At 39.7% G+C, this 22,141-nt stretch overlaps 1 protein-coding gene and 1 non-coding gene across 6 annotated transcripts in view; one reads left to right on the forward strand and one right to left on the reverse strand.

The window, feature by feature from the left end:
• Positions 1 to 22,141, reverse strand: part of CTNNA2 (catenin alpha 2) — a 1,359,097-nt gene that overhangs the window by 1,197,282 nt on the left and 139,674 nt on the right. The window lies entirely within an intron of this gene.
• Positions 242 to 347, forward strand: LOC113901945. Its single transcript, XR_003513604.1, has one exon. It is a non-coding gene; the product is annotated as a U6 spliceosomal RNA (small nuclear RNA).

A 22,141-nucleotide genomic window follows, 5' to 3' on the forward strand; every position in this document is an offset into this window, starting at 1 on the left:
AAACTATAAAAGAAAAAAAAAAAAAAATCCCTCTCCATCCTATTCCTTTCTTGACATCTTCTACTTCCCTTTCCCTTCACAACCTGGTTTCTTGAGAGAGCTGTCTGTAATGTTTGTTCCGTTTCCTCACTGCCCACCCATTCCCCAGCCCGCACAACCTGACTCCTACCCTCACCATTCCACTGAAATTAGCCATACAAAGTTACAAATGATCTCCCAGTTGCTTAATTCAACAGACACCATGCCCCCCTCCAGCTTATATATTAAAATTAGGACAGATGTAGAAAAGATTATCATGGACTTTGGACAAGAATGACAACCAAATTCATGCAGTGTCTCCTATTTTTATAATGGGTACTCATTTTGTTATATATAGACATATATCTAGATATATCTAGGTAGAGAATGTATTTAAATATAGAAAAAATCTAAAAAGATATACATCATAATTTTAGCAATAGTTATGCTGGCTGATGATATGTATGGTAATTCCTAAGTTATACATAATTATGTATATTTCCACTAAATATACACATTTTTTATCAATATATGCATATATATCTCATTATATATTTTCAAATTACATAATGGTCACATATACCTTTTCTAAATAAATATAAATCTATCACCTCAAACCCCTTCATGGGTCACAGCCTTGTTATGGTGAAGGGGCTTGCATAACTCAGTGAAGCTATGAACCATACCACACAGGGCCACCCAAAATGGACTGGTCATAGTGAAGAGTTCTGATAAAATGTGGTCCACTGGAGAAGGGAATGGCAACCCACTCCAGTATTTTTGCCACAAGAACCCCATCAATAGAATGCAAACACAAAAAGATATAACACTGGAAGATAAGCCCCCAGGTCAGAAGGTGTCTGAAGGTGTTGGAAGGTATGCTATTAGGGAAGAGTGGAGGGCAATTACTAATAGTTCCAGAAAGAATGAAGGGGCTGACAAAAGTGGAAATGACACTCAATTGTGGGTGTGTCTGGTGATAAAAGTAAAGTCTGATGCTGTAAAGAAAAATATTGCATAGGAACCTGGAATGTTAGGCTCATGAATCAAGGTAAATTGTATGCGGTCAAGCAGGAGATGGTAAGAGTGAACACCAACATCTTAGGAATCTGAGTAACATGGACAGAATGGGTGAATTTCATTAAGATGACCACTAAATCTACTACGGTGGGCAAGAATTCCTAGGAGGAAATGGGGTATCCCTCATAGTCAACAAGAGAGTCCAAAATGCATTACTCCGGTTCAACCTCATAAATGACAAATGATCTCATTCCATTTTCAAGGTAAACCATCCAACATCACAGCAATCTAAGTCTATTCCCAAACTGCATGCCGAAGAAGTTGAAGTTGACCGGTTCTATGAAGAGCTACAACAACTTCTAGAACTAACACCAAAAAAGTTGACCTTTACACCATAGGGGATTGGAATGCAAAGGTAGGAAGTCAAGAGGTACCCAAAATAACAGGCAAGTTTGGTCTTGGAGTGCAACAAAGCTAGTGGAGGTGACAGATTCCAGTTGAGCTATTCCAAATCCCGAAAGATGATGCTGTGAAAGTGCTGCACTCAATATGCCAGCAAATTTGGAAAACTCAGCAGTGGCCACAGGACTGGAAAAGGTCAGTTTTCATTCCAATCCCAAAGAAAGGCAATGCCAAAGAATGCTCAAACTACCGCACAATTGCACTCATCTCACATGCTAGTAAAGTAATGCTCAAAATTCTCCAAGCCAGGCTTCAGCAATATGTGAACCGTGAACTTCCTGATGTTCAAGCTGGTTTTAGAAAAGGCAGAGGAACAGAGATCGAATTGCCAACATCCTCTGGATCATGGAAAAAGCAAGAGAGTTCCAGAAAAACATCTATTTCTGCTTTATTTACTATGCCAAAGCCTTTGACTGTGTGGATCACAATAAACTGTGGAAAATTCTGAAAGAGATGGGAATACCAGACCACCTGATCTGCCTCTTGAGAAATTTGTACGCAGGTCAGGAAGCAACAGTTAGAACTGGACATGGAACAACAGACTGGTTCCAAATAGGAAAAGGAGTACATCAAGGCTGTATATTATTACCCTGTTTATTTAACTTATATGCAGAGTACATCATGAGAAACGCTGGACGGGAAGAAACACAAGCTGGAATCAAGATTGCTGGGAGAAATATCAATCACCTCAGATATGCAGATGACACCACCCTTATGGCAGAAAGTGAAGAGGAACTCAAAAGCCTCTTGATGAAAGTGAAAGTGGAGAGTGAAAAAGTTGGCTTAAAGCTCAACATTCAGAAAACGAAGATCATGGCATCCAGTCCCATCACTTCATGGGAAATAGATGGGGAAACAGTGGAAACAGTGTCAGACTTCATTTTTCTGGGCTCTAAAATCACTGCAGATGGTGACTGCAGCCATGAAATTAAAAGATGTTTACTCCTTGGAAGGAAAGTTATGACCAACCTAGATAGCATATTCAAAAACAGAGACATTACTTTGCCAACAAAGGTTCATCTAGTCAAGGTTATGGTTTTTCCTGTGGCCATGCATGGATGTGAGAGTTGGACTGTGAAGAAGGCTGAGCGCCGAAGAATTGATGCTTTTGAACTGTGGTGTTGGAGAAGACTCTTGAGAGTCCCTGACCTACATACAAATTTCTCAAGAGGCAGATCAGGTGGTCTGGTATTCCCAGACCAACCAGCAAGGAGATCCAATCAGTCCATTCTGAAGGAGATCAGCCCTGGGATTTCTTTGGAAGGAATGATGCTAAAACTGAAACTCCAGTATTTTGGCCACCTCATGCGAAGAGTTGACTCATTGGAAAAGACTCTGATGCTGGGAGGGATTGGGGGCAAGAGGAGAAGGGGACGACAGAGGATGAGATGGCTGGATGGCATCACTGACTCGATGGACGTGAGTCTGAGTGAACTCCGGGAGTTGGTGATGGACAGGGAGGCCTGGCGTGCTGAGATTCATGGGGTCACAAAGAGTCAGACACGACTGAGTGACTGATCTCATCTGATCTGATCTTGGTCTTGGAGTACAAAATGGAGTAGAGCAAATGCTAACATAGTTTTGTCAAGAGAACATGCTTGTCATAGTAAAATCACCAATTTCCAAAAACCCAAGACAACTCTCCACATGGACATCAGCAGATGGGCAATACTGAAATCAGACTGCTTTTATTATTTGCAGCTGAAGATGGAGAAGCTCTATACAGTCCACAAAAACAAGACCTAAATGGCTCAAATTATGAGCTTCTTATTGCAAAATTTAGGCTTAAAGTGAAGAAGTAGGGAAAACCACTAAGCCATTCATTTTACCTAAATCAAATCCCTTATGACTATACAGTGGAGGTGACAAATAAGATTCAAGGAATTAGATCTGGTAGACAGAGTACCCGAAGCACTATGGATGAAATTTGGTAACACAGTATAGGAGGCAGTGACCAAAACAATCCTAAATAGAAAAAGAAATGCAAGAAGGCAAAGTGCTTGTCTGAAGAGCCTTTACAAATAGCTGAGGAAAGAAGAGACATGAAAGGCAATAGAGAAACGGAAAGATACACCCATATGAATGCAGAGTTCTAGCGAATAGCAAGGAGAGATAAAGAAGGCCTTCTTATATGAACAGTGCAAAGAAATAGAGGAAAACAATAGGATGGGTAAAACCAGAGAACTCTTCAAGAAAATTGGAGATATCAAGGAAACATTTCATGTAAGGAAGGGCACAATAAAGGACAGATGGTAGGGATCTAGCAGAAGCAGAAGAGATTAAGAAGAGGTGGCAAATATACAGAAGAACTATTCAAGAAAGGTCTGGATAAACATGGTGCTGAGGTCACTCACTTAGAGCCAGACATCCTGGAGTATGAAGTCAAGTGGGCCTTAGGAAGCATCACTACAAAAAAAGCTAGTGGAGGTGATAGAATTCCATTAGAGCTATTTCAAATCCTAAAAGGTGATGCAGTTAATGTGCTGTACTCAATATGTCAGCAAATTTGGAAAACTCAGCAATGGCCATAGGACTAGAAAAGGTAAGTTTTCATCGCAATCCCAAAGGAGGGCAATGAAAAGAATCTTCAAACCACCACTCACATACAATCATTTCACATACTAGCAAGGTTATGCTCAAAATCTTTCAAGTTAGGCTTCAGCAGTATGTGACCCTAGAACTTCCAGATGTACAAGATGCATTTGGAAGAGGCAGAGCAGAGATCAAATTGCCAACATTCTTTGGATCAAGGAGAAAGCAAAGGAGTTACAGAAAAACATCTATTTCATTGACTATGCTAAAGCCTTTGACTGTGTGGATCACAACAAACTGGAAAATTCTTAAAGATATGGGAGTACCAAACCACCTTATCTGTCTCCCAAGAAACATGTATGCAGGTGAAGAAGCAATGATTAGAACTGGACATGGAACAACTGACTGGTTCAAAATTCAAAAGGAGTACAACAGGGTTGTATATTGTCACCCTGCTTATTTAACTTATATGCAGAGTTATATCATGTGAAATGCCAGCCTGGATGAATCACAAGCTGGAATCAAGATTGCTGGGAGAAATATCAACAACCTCTTGGATGCAGATGTCACCACTCTAATGGCAGAAAGTGAAGAGGAACTAAAGAGCCTCTTGATGAGGGTGAAAGGAAGTGAAAATGCTGGCTTAAAACTCAACACTCAAAAAAATGAAGATCATGGCATTCAGTCCCATCACTTCATGGAAATACAAGGGGAAAAAGTGGAAGCAGTGACAGATGTTGGGGTCTGAAATCACTGCAGATGGTGACTGCACCATGAAATTAAAAGATGTTCTTTGGAAGGAAAGTTTATGACAACTCTAGATAGCATATTAAAAAGCAGAGGCATCACTTTTGCTGGCAATTTTCCATGTGATCAAAGCTATGATTTTTTCCAGTAGTCATGTACAGATAAGAAAGTTCGGCCATCAAGAAGGCTGTTGTTGTTGTTCAGTCACCGAGTCGTGTCTGACTCATTGTGACCCTATGGACTGCAAGAAGGCTGAGAGCTAATGAATTGATGCTTTTGAATTGTGGTGCTGGTGAAGACTCTTGAGAATCTCTATACTACAAGGATATCAAACCAGTGAATCCTAAAGGAAATCAACTCTTAATATTCATTGGAAAGACCAATGCTCAGGCTGAAGCTTTAGTATTTTGGTTATCTGATATGAGGGACCAACTCATTAGAAAAGACCCTGATACTGGGAAAGATTGAAAGCAAAAGGAGAAGGGGGTGGCAGAGGATGAGATGGCATCACTAGATAGGTGGCATCACACATTAGATAGCATCACTAACTCAACTGACCCGAATCTGAGCAAACTCCAGGAGACAGTGGAGGACAGGGGTATCTGGCATGCTTCAGTTCGTGGGGTTGCAAAGAGTGGCACAGAACTTAGTGACTGAATAACAACAAATCACCTCAAAACATCCAGTGGTCCCATTTCAGTTCTTATCTTACTTGACCGTTCAGAAGTATTGATAATATGAACATTTTACTCTTTCCTTGGTTTCAAGGACACCACTCTCTTCTTTCTTCCTCTACCCACTTGTTGCCCTTAGTCTTAGCTACCTCTGATTCCTCCTCTATTCTGCAGTGAGTTTTTTTTTCCAAAGTATAAATTATATCATGTCACTCTGTTGCAAAGCCTCTGATGACTTCCACTGCAGCGAGAGTTCCAATTTTACTAAATGCCCAGCAGTATTGACTCATTACTCAGCATTCACCCACCTTGCATCTTAAGTCTTTAGACTCCAGATTCAGTGAACTGCTATTTGTTCTCCAAAAATTTCATATGTTCTTCATTTTCCCTGCTCTGTGTATAGTCTCTGGTTGGTCTCATTCATGTCAGCCATTTACATTATGTTGAAAACTCCCAAATCTATTTCTCTAGCTCTGGGCCCTTGCTTGAGTTCTAGCCCCTTACAGTAATAATTATCAGTTTTCCAATCACTTCAACATCAACATGCTTAAAAGTGAACTCATCATCTTTCCCCCCAAACTGATCCAACTCCTGTCATACGTCAATGAGGAGAACCACTCACTATTCATCGAGCCCTGTCAGAAACGTAGGAGTCATTTTTAATTCCTTTCCTTGATGTTACCTCCTACATGAAATCGCTCATCAGGTCAAAAACATTCTACCTTTGATATTTCAAAAATATACGTTCTTTTTTTTCTCCATCACTACTGCCTTTATCAAGGCTCTCATTCGTTCTTCCTTAGATTATTGAAAAGCCTCTTTTGCCTGATCATGTTGCCCACAGCCTTAGCCCACTCTGATTCTTCCTCTATTCTGAAGTGATTTTTTTCCCCAAAATACAAATTTCATCATGTCACCCTCTATTTTTTTTCCCCGATAGCTCAGTTGGTAAAGAATCTGCCTGCAATGCAGGAGAGAGACCCTGGTTCAATTCCTGGCTCAGGAAGATCTGCTGGAGAAGGGATAGGCTACCCACTCCAGTATTCTTGGGCTTCCCTTGTGGCTCAGCTGGTAAAGAATCCACCTGCAATGTGGGAGAGCTGGGTTTGATCCCTGGGTTGAGAAGATCCCCTGGAGAAGGGAAAGGCTACCCACTCCAGTATTCTGGCCTGGAGAATTCCATGGACTGTATAGTCCATGGGGTCACAAAGAGCCAGACACGACTGAGCAACTTTTACTTTCACTTTCATGTCACTCTCTATTGAAAAGCCTTTGATGACTTCCATTGCAGAGGGATAAAGTTCCAATTGTACTGACTGTCCATCAGTATTGACTCATTACTCAACATTCATTCAGCTTGTATCTTAAGTCTTTAGGAACTCCAGATTTAGTGAGTTGCTAGTTGTTCTTCAAACACTCCATATTCTCTGATACCTCTCAACCTTTGTTCTGTCATTCCTTCGACAGGGAAGCTCTTTCCCTGTTTTCTTTAGTTAAGTTAAAACAACTCAGGTAGCATTTCTAGACCTGCTCACACCCACTCTTGCTCTTAGAGCATATCATGCTTGCCTCTAGTGTGCCCTAATTCACAGCCTATTTTAACTGTTCATTCATTTGTAGCTATCATACTACTAGAACATTGGAATCCTTGAGGATAGTGCTGAGCATTTAATTCTTTAAACAAACACATAAGTAAATGACTGGCATAAAAGAGGTGGATATGATGTAATGGAGATGCAAAACAAGGCCTCTATACACAAAATATTACTGTGTCACTCTTTAAAATTACTGAAGTAAACATAAGTGCATCTAAGGGCATGTGTTCAATCCCAAATCTGACAACTTAAAGAGCTCAAAATTCAGGAAGTATTTCCAGTAAAAAAAGCTGGAACTTGAATTAGAACCATCCCTACTGACAAGCATAAGGTCTTTCATGAAGGCATTTTGTTGCAGGATGTCATGATGCTATGCAGGGAACACAGCAAATGAAGTGGGAAACCAGATTTTACTTATCTCTTTACTTTCCAGCCACCCAAATGATTCTCTTGGTAAATCACTTGCTTTATCTGAAATTACAGGACAGTGCCTTTATGAGCCTGAAAGAACCAGATGGTCTTCTGTATTCCCTTTTACACTAAAATAAACAAGTATAACATTTCATTGAGAATACTTTTCAACCAAAATTATTTTCAGTTCCTATAACACAAACCAGGTGATATACTAACTAGGTACGATTATCTGATTATCTAGGGGCCTATTGAAGACGTTCCTTAAGGACTACCAAGTAATCTTTGTTAACCAAATTTAAATGCTGCCTTCCATACACTGGTATTATGGACCTCACAGCAGGAAGTATGACTTTACATCAGCTCATCAACACTACAGAGAGATTACCTGTAATCAATAGGTAGACTTTTGGTCCAGGTTCCCCTCTCTTCTCTGACCAAAATACAGGCATGCATGAATGCTCCCTCTAACAGGTGAAAAAAGGGAAACAAATGGCCTCGAAAGGCACTGAATACTGATTATGTGTACAAATACAGATTATGTGTAACCAACATGGAAAATACTACATCTCACAGACAACTTCCTCCAGTAACCTCTCAAAGCCTGCTGCTCTTTCTCTCAAACACAATTTCAATTCATTCAAGTATTATGTATCTACAGGGCTTGATCTTTCTCCAGCCCAAGGAAGAATCTTAGCTTTTACCCATGGCAGTTATGCAGAATTCCACATAATTGAAATTTTTTACCCTCACCCAAAATACCAACCGTGATCTTATTAAGAAACCTACCACTACAAATGTGGTAAGTTTATCAGCACCAGTAAATAGCAAATTAGAAATACAGTATGGAACACACTATTGATCCTCATTAGGTTTTTGCTGCTTGATTAGAGGAAATATATGTATAGTTATTTTAGGAGATATTTATAAAACTAAAGTTTTCTGTTTTATTTTATTTTTTTAAAAACCTTTGTTTTAGAGGCTCATTTAGATGTAAACAGAACATCCCAAGTTCTCTTCTAAGATACAAGTTGGCTCTCCACAGAAATTTTACTGAAGCATATTTTACTTTACATTCATGAATTTTTAAGTGCTTTCTACTTTCAGTTTTACAGAGTGATTATAATTTCTTTGGAGTTCCTTTTATATTAAGCAGTATTTTATAAATAGTGATAATTATTTTAATTCCTGCTTTAATAAAAAGACCTTGAAATATTTTATTGGAAGAAACTAAATTAGCCTCAGGATAGAGATCTGAATTTGAAAAAAAGCATATGCACTTTAAACCACTGCAACTGCTTCACAATTCAGAAATATACACCATTAACTACATAGTCAGCTGAACATGAAAATTAAAAGGGTTTACAAAGCTGTGAACTGAATTCATAGAAGCAATTCAAGGGATATAAAACAAATCCATCTTCAGTGGAATATACCATAGATCCTAAAAATGTTAACTCACCTACAATTGCTATTTCAATCAAGACACTGAAAAACTAAAGATTAGGAAAATCAAGCAAAGGGACTGCTTCAGTGAGACTGGAAGGATAGTTTGGACATTTAGAAAATAAATGGAGAGCACTTCAACTTTTCAGATTTCAGCCAATTTATTTTTTCTGTTTTATCAAATATGGAAGACCATAAGAAAAAGGCACTAACGTGCTCTGAACTTCACAGGTCACAAGTGTTATCCCAGTTTAGTAATTCCTTTCACGTGCTTTGAGAGTTAGGGTTTCTTATATATTTACAGGACAAAACCACCTAAAGGTCTTCTCAATATTCACGAAAGAAGTGCCACCAATTCCTCTCCTATCTAAAAGGGTTGTGCTGAATATATGAAAATGCTTTGCTATGTAACAGTCCCCTGGTTAGACTGCAAATGTTTAGGCACTGCTGCCTGGAAGACATGCAGTGGTTCTGTGACTCTGAGCAATGGGAAACTCATTTCAGCTTGGACCCCAAATATGAATGATTCTGCCTGCACAAAAAAATGTAAAAGGAATGTACACCTCTCACAGGTATAGAGGATTTGATCTAACAAGCATGTAGCTGGTAGAGATAAGACACGAAGGACAATACGCTCACATTGACAGAACTGATTGAACAGACAAATAAAAGCAAAATTAGGAGTCAGCACATCAGGTAATGCAGCATCATAAGCACAGCATAGAGAAGGAAAGGAAAACCTTCAAAACGACTGTGCTTAAAAGGAACACTGAACACATATACCAGAGAAACTCAGGATTCTCACAAAATGCAGCAGGAGAAAAAGAAAAAAACTTGAAATGTAACACAAAAAACAGGATCCCACAAAATAGGAGAAAAGAACACAGGACTTCCCTGGTGGTCCAGTGGTTAAGAAGCTACTTGTAGGTGACACAGTGTTCAATCCTTGATCTGGGAAGATTCCACATGCCGAGGGGCAACTAAACCCACGCACCACAACTACTGAGTCCGTGTGCCCAACTGCCGAAGCCCACACACCCTAGAGCCTGTATTCTACAACAAGAGACGCACCACACCGAGAAGTCCAACCACTGCAACTGGAGAAGAGCTCCCACTTGCCGCAACTAGAAAAAGCCTGTGTGCAGCAGTGAAGACCCAACAAAACCAAAAAATAAAAAAATTTTAAAAAGAAAAGAACACAGCTAAGGAATAGAAGGATTTTAGCCAGCTTTCAGTGACAAAGAAGTGGAAATTGTTATCCAAAGATACTATATTCGTACCTTGCTACATTTATGTGTATAGTAAAATGCATTGTACATAATTCTCAGCTTAGAGACAAACTCAACCATTTCCAAAGGGAAAAAAAAATGTTGCTGTAGAAAAAAGTGAAGGCTCACCGACGTAGTGTTGTTTGGTAAATGTACCTGGATCAGCGGCTCCTCTGTCACAGTCACAATCAAGGTTTTAATGCCCCAAAGGCACAAGTTAGGTTAAGTGATAACATCTTTAAACCAGACTTTAAATCATACACTGGAGAAGGAAATGGCAAACTACTCCAGTGTCCTCCCCTGGAAAATCCCATGGACAGAGGAGCCTGATGGGCTGCAGTCCATGGGGTAGCAAAGAGTTGGGCATGACTGAGCAACTAACACTTGAATCATACAAAATGTTTCATAATAATTGAAAAAGAATTACGAAATATAGATTAAAAAAAATGTCCCCAAATTTCATTCAACCTTTTGATGTTATTTAATGTCAGACTATTTGTGTCTATCTCACACAATGTATACTGGAAGTTTTTCTTTAAAACTGGGACTAATATACACTGTTTTAAACAACCTGCCTTGTTTGTTGTTTATTTTACATGGTAGATCAATTTTCAACATTAATGTGTTTCTGTGTGTAAAAGCTACAATGTAGGCTATTTTATTTAATTTTCCTGACCAATTCTTTGTGGTTAAAGACAAGACAGTTAGAACCAGACATGGAACAATAGACTGGTTCCAAATTGGGAAAGGAGTACGTCAAGGCTGGATATTGTCACCATGATTATTTAACTTATATGCAGAAATATCATTATGTGAAATGCCAGGCTGGATGAAGCATAAGCTGGAATCAAGATTGCCTGGAGAAATATCAATAACCTCAGATATGCAGATGACACCACCCTTATGGCAGAAAGTGAAGAAGAACTAAAGAGCCTCTTGATGAAAGTGAAAGAGGAGAGTGAAAAAGCTGGCTTAAAACTCAACATTCAAAAAAAATACGATCATGGCATTCAGTCCCATCACTTCATGGCAAATAGATGGAGAAACAACGGAAACAGTGACAGACTTTATTTTCCTTGGGCTCCAAAATCACTGCAGATGGTGAGTGCAGCCATGAAATTTAAAAGACGCTTACTCCTTGGAAGTAAAGCTATGACAAACCTAGACAGCATATTACAAAGCAGAGACATTACTTTGCTGACAAAAGTCTACCTAGTCAAAGTTATGTTTTTTCCAGTGGTCATGTATGGATGTGAGAGTTGGACTATAAAGAAAGTTGAGTGCTGAAGAGTTGATGCTTTTGAACTGTGGTGTTGGAGAAGATTCTTGAGAGTCCCTTGGACTGCAAGGAGATCAAACCAGTCAATCCAAAAGGAAATCAGTCCTGAATATTCACTGGAAAGACTGATATTGAAGCTGAAACTCCAATCTTTTGGCCACTTGGTGCAAAGAACTGACTCATTGGAAAAGACCCTGATGCTGGGAAAGATTAAAGGCAGGAGGAGAAGGGGATGACAGAACATGAGATGGTTGGATGGCATCACCAACTCAATGGACAAGAGTTTGAGCAAGCTCCAGGAGTTGGTGAAGGACAGAGAAGCCTGGAGTGCTGCAGTCCCTGGGGTTGCAAAGAGTCAGAAACGACTGAATGACTGAGAGATGTACAGTGTCTTCCAGTTGTAAATGTACCTGGGATTTGATCACAGCTGGCTGAGCTATGGAGAAGTCAATGCCATGAAAGGAGCTTTATACTCAGTTCTCAAGAGAAGGAGGCGTGCTCTATACCACAAGGCCACATGGGGAAGCTGAGGGGTAAGTCAGGAGGCAGAAAGGGATGAAGGGAGAGAGACTTTATTATAGCTCCAAGGGAAACAATGGGTGAGTCAGAATACGTAAGTTTGAGATAAGTTTAGAATTGGATAGACTGAATAATTCAGTGGGCTCTGAACTATATGGATGATCCAAAGTTGTCTAATACCTAGTCCTGGGGTGATTCAGGACAGGAGAAATAATTGGCTTGTGTGGAAGTTAGATAAAGGAGGTAGTTCCATCCAAGATCTTTGAATTGGTTGGTTTACCATGAAAGGTATGCTCCCAGGCAAGTTATTGACTGTCTTTAAAAATTAGCCAGCCCCGAGGGGAGTCTCTCCAGGACCAGCAAGGCACCAAGATGTTCCCTATGTGTGTTTATTCATGGACTGTAGCTTGCCAGGCTTCTCTGTTCATGGAATTTTCCAGGCAAGAATACTGGAGTGGGTTGCCATTTCCTCCTCCAGGGGATCTTTCCAACTCAGGGAATGAACCCAAATCTTCTGCATCTCTTGCACTGGCAGGCAGATTCTTTACCACTGAGCCACCAGGGGAGCCCAAGATGTTAAAACATCCTAAAACACAAAGAAATATATAAAACATGATGAATATGCCCACATACAATCTTTGTGAGCTTCCTCTCCTCCCTCTACTGCTAAGTAACTTCAGTCGTGTCCGACTCTGTGCGACCCCATAGACGGCAGCCCACCAGGCTCCCCTGTCCCTGGGATTCTCAAGGCAAGAACACTGGAGTGAGTTGCCATTTCCTTCTCCAATGCATGAAAGTGAAAAGTGAAAGTGACGTCGCTCAGTCGTGTCCGACCCTCAGCGACCCCGTGGACTGCAGCCTTCCAGGCTCTTCCGTCCATGGGATTTTCCAGGCAGTACTGGAGTGGGGTGCCATTGCCTTCTCCACTCTCCTCCCTCTATCATCTGCTAAAACACTAGGATTGAATCCATGTATATCACCAATGCCTTCATCATCTGGCCCCATTCTTCTTTAACCTCTGGTATTATTCTTTGATGACCTCAAAGTCCTGAGTCTAAATCATCTAGGACTCCAAACTGTCCAACACTGATTTTTCTTTCTCTCCATCTCAGTTACTCATTCCACACAACTAATTTCTTGGTCTAGCAATCACCAGAACCACCTCTACCCCCCAAAAGACAGTGCTGGGAGCTATAAGGCCAAAGGGTTAACGGTTCAGGGATTTTTTAAAATACTTAAGCAACTCAAAGCTGGGTTCTTCCAACATTCAAAAGATTAGCAAAATATGCCCAAGATCAAAGCATCTAAAAGGGCATCAGTACAAGTTGAGATAAATGGACTCTTCCCAAAACAACAATGGACAGACAGCTGTTTGGGGGTTAAGTTGGTACTCTAATTTTTTAATCAAAAATTTAATTTTCATATCTTTTACTTCTGAAATTCAACTTCCAGTCATTTATTTCACTGACAAAATTCATAAAACATGATTTTCACTATTGTCACGCTCTCATAATGTCTGGACAACTGCACAAGGGCCACTGTGCCTAGAATACAAGGGAAGAAGAAATCTGAGAACTGGAAAGGGACAGGTCACATGAGGGCTCATGGGACAAGGGTAAAAATCTGGACTTTATTCTCAGTGCAAAGGGAAACATACATGAGGTTTTGAGGAACAGAGTGAACTCCAAAAGTAAAGCTGTTAGGTTTCTGAAAGATGCCTGAAGGGGTACAACTATGAAGAGCAGAAAAAAGGACAAAACTGCTGTTGATGATACAAGAGAGCAAAATATCTTGAAAACCATGTAAAATGATAGAAATAATATTTTCAAGAAAGGAAAGGAAAAACAATAAAGACATTGGTAAAGCTGGGAGAAAGTAAGTCAGAGGTTATCTAAAAACTACAGGGTGGGGGGATGATTTGGGAGAATGGCATTGAAACATGTATAATATCATATAAGAAACAAATTGCCAGTCCAGGTTTGATTCAGGATATACGATGCTTGGGGCTGGTGCACTGGGATGACCCAGAGGGATAGTATGGTGAGGGAGGTGGGAGGGGGCTTCAGGATTGGGAACATGTGTACACCCATGGCGGATTCATGTTGCTGTATGGCAAAACCAACACAATATTGTAAAGTACTTAGCCTCCAATTAAAATAAATTAAAAAAATAAAAATTAAAAAAAAACTACAGGAGAAAAATTCCATTGGGCAAAATACCTTGACAACAAATTAAGTGATACCTCACAGCTGAAAAGAGAAAACAGCAAGAATAACCTGAACTGGTTTCCTGAAAGAAAAAAAATAATTTGGCATGATCTATAGTCAAGAGAAATGTTGGTAATAAATTCTTCAAAAGCAAAAACAGATTTTCAATAAAAGTTTTATAAAGAAAAATTCAGTGTTCCACAATTGACAACTTCACCAATTTCAGACAACTTCTCCAATTCTAAGTTGTTAATTTTTTAAAAAATGTGTTTCTCAAATAGGAAATGCCAAGATCAAAATATCAACTCAGTTCCATGAGAACCTGAAGAATGACTTAAAATTACAAACAGACCATTTTAAAAATAAATCTACACTATCAAATATACAGGTTTCCCTGGTGGCTCAGACAGTAAAGAATCTGCCTGCACTGCAGGAGACCTGAGTTTGATCCCTGAGTCTGGAAGATCCCCAGGGGAAGGGAATGGTTACCCACTCCAATACTCTTGCCTGGAGAATTCCATGGACTACATTCAACCTACTGAGCAGGGAATTCACCATTCCATATTATAGCATCCTCATTGTTTGGCACAATGTCAAAGTTATTCAAAGAACAGTATGTTTCCTCTCATAAAACAGAAAGCATGTATTTAAAAAAGCATGTTTTTAAGACATCAAGTATCAAAAGCCTTGAACAAGAAATGTTAACACTTTCACAGTGTGTAGTTAAACACTAAATAAATTAACTAATAGATTCCAAAAATAAATCATCAATCGAATATGTTTAGATTGAGAGTTACATGAAAATTTTCTAAGTCATTTGAAGCACAAAGGATTACTGTCAAAATATAGCATAGTGGAATTCCATTTTGTAACAAACAACAGGAAGCATGATTCAGTAGAGAAGTACCATGATATAACAAGGGAGTTTGACCATGTGTGTGCGTATGGAGAAAGAATTTCACCTGTGATGTAATCACAGCTAAGATATAACCAGCTCAAAATAGTGAAACCACACTTTTCTGTTCTACCAGATGGGTCACACACCCATGGGAAATCTGGACTAGAGAAGGCGGCAAGCAGTGCTGGAGGATATTTACAGGATAATAATCATCCCACAAACTTCCCTTAAAGGAGCTCTGAGAACATGAATGTGTAGTCTTATCATTATGTATGTTAAACCCTCCTCGGCATATTTCAAGTAACTCTGGGAGTTTCTATGCTCCTTGGACTCATATGCTAACTTGTTTTTATGGTGTATGGGAAAACAGAAAGCCATTGATAAAATAACTAAGAACCACAGGCTTTTGGAGTTGGAATAAAACCGTTTCTTTACTTTTTTTGAAAGAACATATTCTTCAATGGAAAAGCCATCCATATCTTTAGAAACAGCGTTGTAACTCTTTCCCTTCATGTTTGAATGGTGATCTCAAAATGTGGAACCAAAATACACTCCCAGAGTTATAGCCCCCAAAACTTCTGCCATAGAAGCAGTCCTGAGGAGAAAGAATTACACAGAAGGTAAGACCCAGGGACATGTGAGCTTGGAAAACCTGCATCAAATTATACATCTTTACCAAAATGAATCAACAGTTTGATTGTACCTAAGCATGCAGATGAGACCACCCTTATGGCAAAAAGTGAAGAGGAACTAAAAAGCCTCTTGATGAAAGTGAAAGAGGAGAGAGAAAAAGTTGGCTTAAAGCTCAACATTCAGAAAACTAGGATCATGGCATCTGGTCCCATCACTTCATGGCAAATAGATGGGGAAACAGTGGAAGACTTTATTTTTCTGGGCTCCAAAATCACTGCAGATTGTGACTGCAGCCATGAAATTAAAAGACACTTACTCCTTGGAAGCAAAGTTATGACCAACCTAGATAGCATATTCAAAAGCAGAGACATTACTTTGCCAACAAAGGTCCGTCTAGTTAAGGCTATGGTTTTTCCAGTGGCTGCGTATGGATGTGAGAATTGGACTGTGAAGAAAGCTGAGCGCCGAAGAATTGATGCTTTTGAACTGTGGTGTTGGAGAAGACTCTTGAGAGTCCCTTGGACTGCAATGAGATCCAACCAGTCCATTCTAAAGGAGATCAGTCCTGGGTGTTCTTTGGAAGGAATGATGCTAAAGCTGAAACTCCAGTACTTTGGCCACCTCATGCGAAGAGTTGACTCATTGGAAAAGACTCTGACTAAAAGGCTTTTTAGTTCCTCTTCACTTTTTGCCATAAGGGTGGTGTCATCTGCATGCTTGCTGCTGCTGCTGCTGCTAAGTCGCTTCAGTCGTGTCCAACTTGGTGCGACCCCATTGACGGCAGCCCACCAGGCTCCACTGTCTCTGGGATTCTCAAGGCAAGAACACTGGAGTCAGTTGCCATTTCCTTCTCCAATGCATGAAAGTGAAAAATGAAAGTGAAGTTGCGTGGTCGTGTCTGATTCTTCGCGACCCCATGGACTGCAGCCTACCAGGCTCCTCCATCCATGGAATTTTCCAGGCAAGAGTACTGGAGTGGGGTGCCACTGCCTTCTCCGATGTGCATGCTTAGGTACAATCAAACTGTTGATTCATTTTGGTAAAGATGTATAATTTGACGCAGGTTTTCCAAGCTCGCATATCCCTGGGTCTTACCTTCTGTGTAATTCTTTCACCTTAGGACTGCTTCTATGGCAGATTGGGGGCAGGAGGAGAAGGGGATGACAGAGAGTGAGATGGCTGGATGGCATCACTGACTCAATGGACATGAGTTTAGGTGAACTCCGGGAGTTGGTGATGGACAGGGAGGCCTGGCATGCTGCAATTCATGGGGTCACAAAGAGTCAGACACGACTGAGTGACTGAACTGAACTGAAGCAAACATGCCAGATACTTAAAATTGGTAATTATATTGCTATAACTGTACTAGAAAATTTTCCTACTGAAACAGTCTCTGTCTCCCTGCCCCAATCTCGAAGCTTTCCACATAACCTACTGCACTAGCCCCTGAGTAACTGTTCTAAACTATAACCCAATATTGTTTCTGAAAGACGACTTAAAATCCTTCAGCATTTGCCTACCATTATCTCCTACCACACAAGGTTGTTCATCATCTAGTCCTGCTCAGCTGCCCACAATTCTCCTCAAGCCACCTACAGCATACTTTTCAGATTTACATTCACCTCCCACACCTTTCCCATCTTCTCAGAACTACAAACAGAAACACACACACACACACACACACACACACACACACACACACACACACTAACCAACTTGCCATTCTTAGGATACATATTGGAGAAGGCAATGGCACCCCACTCCAGTACTCTTGCCTGGAAAATCCTATGGATGGAGGAGGCTTGTAGGATCCAGTCCATGGGGTCGCACACAGTCGGATGCAACTAAGTCACTTCACTTTCACTTTTCACATTCATGCATTGAAGGAGGAAATGGCAACCCACTCCAGTGTTCTTGCCTGGAGAATCCCAGGGATGGGGGAGCCTGGTGGGCTGCCTTCTATGGGGTCACACAGAGTTGGACACGACTGAAGTGACTTAGCAGCAGCAGCAGCAGCAGGATACATATGCCAATTTAAACACACAGGATTATGCAAAAGTTTTGTCTGTGTCTCTCTTGCCCAGCAAACAAGGTCCCACTGATCTTTAATGTCTCAACAAAGGCTTGATTTCTTGTCTAATTTGATGTACTCTGCATATAAGTTAAAGAAACAGGTTGACAACATACAGCCTTGACATACTCCTCTCTCAATTTAGAACCAGTCTGTTGTTCCATTTCTAACTGTTGCTTCTTGACCTTCATGTAGGTTTCTCAGAAGGAGGTAAGGTGGTCTGGTTGTCCCATCTCTTGAAGAGTTTTCCATAGTTTGTTGCAATCCACACAGTCAAAGGCTTTAATGTAGTCAATGAAGCAGAAGTAGATGTTTATCTGGAATTCTCTTGCTTTTTCTATGATCAAACAGATGTTGGCAATTTGATCTCTGGCTCTTCTGCCTTTTCTAAATCTAGCTTGAACATGTGGAAGTTCTCAGTTCACGTACTCTTGAAGCCTATCTTGGAGAATTTTGAGCATTACTTTGCTAATGTGTGAAATAAGTGCAATTGTGTGGTATGTTGAACATTCTTTGGAATTGCCCTTCTTTGGGATTGGAATGAAAACTGACCTTTATCATGTGCAAATTTTACCAGTTCTGTGTGTATATAGGTCTTTTTTCTCAAAAATGTGCTTTTTCACTTCCTCCCCTCCATTCTCCACTCCCTGGACTAATGTCTAATTACAGCTTAACATCAAATTAACACATCTCTTATCCTGAAAAGCTTCATTTGAAGTCCCTGTTCTGGGATTGCTGTTTCCCCTATGTGCTTCCTGTTTCTAAGCACAAGGCATATTCTAATAAAATTAAAGATATGGTCACCTCGGAAGGGTCACTTGCTGACTTGTGTAAAATGCTATTTGAAGAAGTGATTGGTGAGATTAACCTTCTATCTCACAGACCTAAAAGAGGATGGAGCTCTCATAGGAAGTCTGTTTTCTCTCCATTTAATGAAAGCAGATGAAGCAGAGCAGAGAACTAGTTAAATGTCCCTCCGAATACATACTTGCAACTACTCCTTCCTTAATTTCCCCAAACTGAGCAAGAAAGAACATAGATCTCATCCAATATGCCCAAAAATCTTCAAAGCTGCCAAAGGGTCAGTGAGAATCTCTGAAGGCTGGGGAATATAGATCATTAATGAACTATTTGCACAGGGCAGACACCCTTCTGAGCTAACCATTACTCTCAGTTTATCTTCATCACAACTAAGGAAGCACCTAGAGGTTCTGAGACTGATGTCACCTTGGGACTGAAGGCATGGGTGTCAATGTTGCCACTGTAGTTTTGCTGACGGTTCTTACTTCGGGCTCAGGACAAACATGCCCAGATCCTGGTCTCCTGATGCTACCCCTGGTTCTTTCTCAGCATGTACACCATGGGGAAACTGCTCCTTCTCCATTACAATGACTTTCAGGGCTCTTTGACACCAACCCACAGTAAGAAATACATTTTCTGTGTCCACTCAAGGACACACAAACATCCATGAATATACTCAGAATAAAAGCTTTAAAGTACTTACTTTTTCAGATTCTCTTTTCTATTTTATTACATTTTTAATCATTAAGCAGGCCTCAGTATACTGATTCCACAGGCCACTAATATCAATCTATCCCTTCAATTAGAAAAATACTGATATTTTTTAAAGAGGTGTAAGTATCATATTTACAACTATTGAGAGTCATAATCTTCTAGTTCTCAATTATAACAATTATCATATCACAATCAATGACTCACTCATCAAACAAATATTGTATGTGTTAAGTCATTTCACTCATGTCCAACTCTTGGCGACCCTATTAATTGAGCCTCGATTATATGATTGAAAGAGCCCTTTGTTGATCATCCTCTCTCTTTCTGGGCACTTCATTTTATAATATCAGTCCATCAATGGTTAAACTCTGGAAATGCTGAATCTATCTTAAATTTCTTTCCTATCTTCTGATACTTTGTGCAAAAGAATCATGGATTGTCTCCCCAAATATGTCTATTTTCAGACTCTTGCTAACCCTTCTGCACTTTGGATTCCACTCCTTTGTTTGTGCCTTTCCTGATACATCCATCTAGAAGGATTTTGGCACTTCTAGTATGCCCTCCATGCAGGATGCTGTCACACGTTGCCATTAGAAAAATAATTATGCTCCATGGTAATTGCATAGCCAGCACCTGAAACAAGAAAAAGGGCCATCTAGCTGATCCCATGCCCAATCTGAGTCAGAAATCTCTTTCCCAGTCCATATGCACACACCACACAGTAACACTCCACAGTAATGCAAACTTCTCACCATAACTAGAATACATACTCTTTGATTACAGAAACTGTTCTCACCAATGATTCTCCCAGGATATGATATAGAAATCAAAGCATAATAGGCTATCAGTGAATATTGACTTAATTAATGCTCAACACCAAAAACATCCTGGTGACTTAGTTTCTACATACTAGTTTTAACCCAGCATCCTCTACTTGATTGAAATCCTTGCCCACAGTACCTTTGCTAAAATAACTTCCCAATTGTAGTGTGTTTCTTGAGTTATTCTTTGCACATTTTCCAATCCCTTCTCCTGGCTCCATTTCATCAAATTTCCTCACCTGGTAAACATCCTTCAATTCTAATTACATGCTTATTGTGGTGAACCACAATCAAAGTAATTTTAGAAGGTGAGATATCTGCTAACTGTAAAGGAAAAAAGACTAATGAAATTCAGATATCTTCCCTTGCCTATTATCCAAATTTACAGCTGTTTGCATAGCTCTACTTAATGAATATAGATTTTTCATATCCAGCGGAATTCCTAATCTCTTCCTTGTTTCTGTTTAAAACTGTCTATCCTCCCCCAGAAATCAGGAAATAAACTTTCTTTTTTTAAACCTGATTTGCCTAGAGTTTTCCTCACATTTGCTGCAGAAAAATATTTAAACATATTTTGGGAATTCCCCTGAAAAGAGGCAGAAGAAAAGTAAGGAAAACAAAAAGGTGGTAGGTGATGAGAGATGGGGAGAGAGAGAAAGAGATCTCTTCCACATGGCTCAAGAATTCTTTCATGACTGATGAAAGTCAAACTATGGAGATACTACTAAGAATGTGCCTAGGTGACAGACTGGTTTAGTTTCTGTAAAAGTTCCTAAAACCTTTATTATAAAACTTGAAACAAAAGTAAAAATCCATTGAAATGAATCCCCTAGCTCTTTCAATCTAAACTGAATTTCCTTTCCATTTATTGTCAATCATGAAAAATCCAATGTCTTGCATAAAAACAATGTTTGTAGAATATATACATGCATCTGATCATTTCTGAATACTTGTCTGCAATACTGGAAATTAGTTATCAGTTATAATATTTAATATTAAAGTTCTACATTCTATACTTTTAATAATTTCCCTAATCCCATGTTGAATCTACAAAATACATATAAAAGAACTCATTAAATCTGTAATGATTATAAAACATTTTATGTCTGGATTCATGCAAACTTCAGGTTTATGGTATTTCATCAGGATATTCTCATCAGTATTTACTTGCAATGGAAGGAATGGATAGGCTGTGATAGGAGAGTCTCACAAGAGCCTGGAGACACAGAGGCTGATTATTCTGTCTTATTGTTAACTTTTCAAAGTCCCTGGTTAAAATTCTTCATGGAGTACTTGCCCCTGTAGGTGTATATCCCTAAGTCTGTGTTGATAATGCTGGCCAGCCTCTCAGAAAATGCAACCATTGTAAGTGCACAGAAATGGATAAGGACACCTTTCTTACCACCATCAACAAAATGTCAAGTACTCACACAAGGTTCAGAACATCCTCTCCAGATACAATAGCCCACATACCATTATTAGCTCTAGAACAACCAAAGTTCTCAGAACAAAAACCAAATGCTGATGGACTATGATTCATGAAAATCTCCTTCCTAAAATCTCCCCTAAAAAACTTATTTCAAAACAGCACAAAGGATGCTACTAGGATGGTTTTGCAACAGTATTTATTGAACTCCTATGTGAGTCCTAGCTCTTAGTCCCTCATCAGTGATTTTCACAGTTAATGGGCAGACAAAAAGATTCTATTTTAAGAAAGGATAATGCCTCATTAAAAATTAGTTTCCATATATTATTCAAAGAACTGTTTTTTTAGTATATATGAGTCATAGTAAGGTATCTTCTACAGATCTGGCTACCAAAGTTCTCTCTCCCATTTGTCCTCCCCGCAAACCCCACACACTGGGAAAAAGGACAGGCAGGAGGAAAAATACTCCAAGGCTGCAGTAATAGTTCATCCATAACATATGAAATGTCTAGTTCTGTGAGTCACCCTGATAAATAGTCATCTAAATACAAACGCTTGTTACTAACTCTGCCTGCACTAATACTGAAATGAGGAGCTAG

This window comes from Bos indicus x Bos taurus, chromosome 11 (assembly GCF_003369695.1).
Source record: "Bos indicus x Bos taurus breed Angus x Brahman F1 hybrid chromosome 11, Bos_hybrid_MaternalHap_v2.0, whole genome shotgun sequence".
NCBI lineage: Eukaryota > Metazoa > Chordata > Mammalia > Artiodactyla > Bovidae > Bos > Bos indicus x Bos taurus.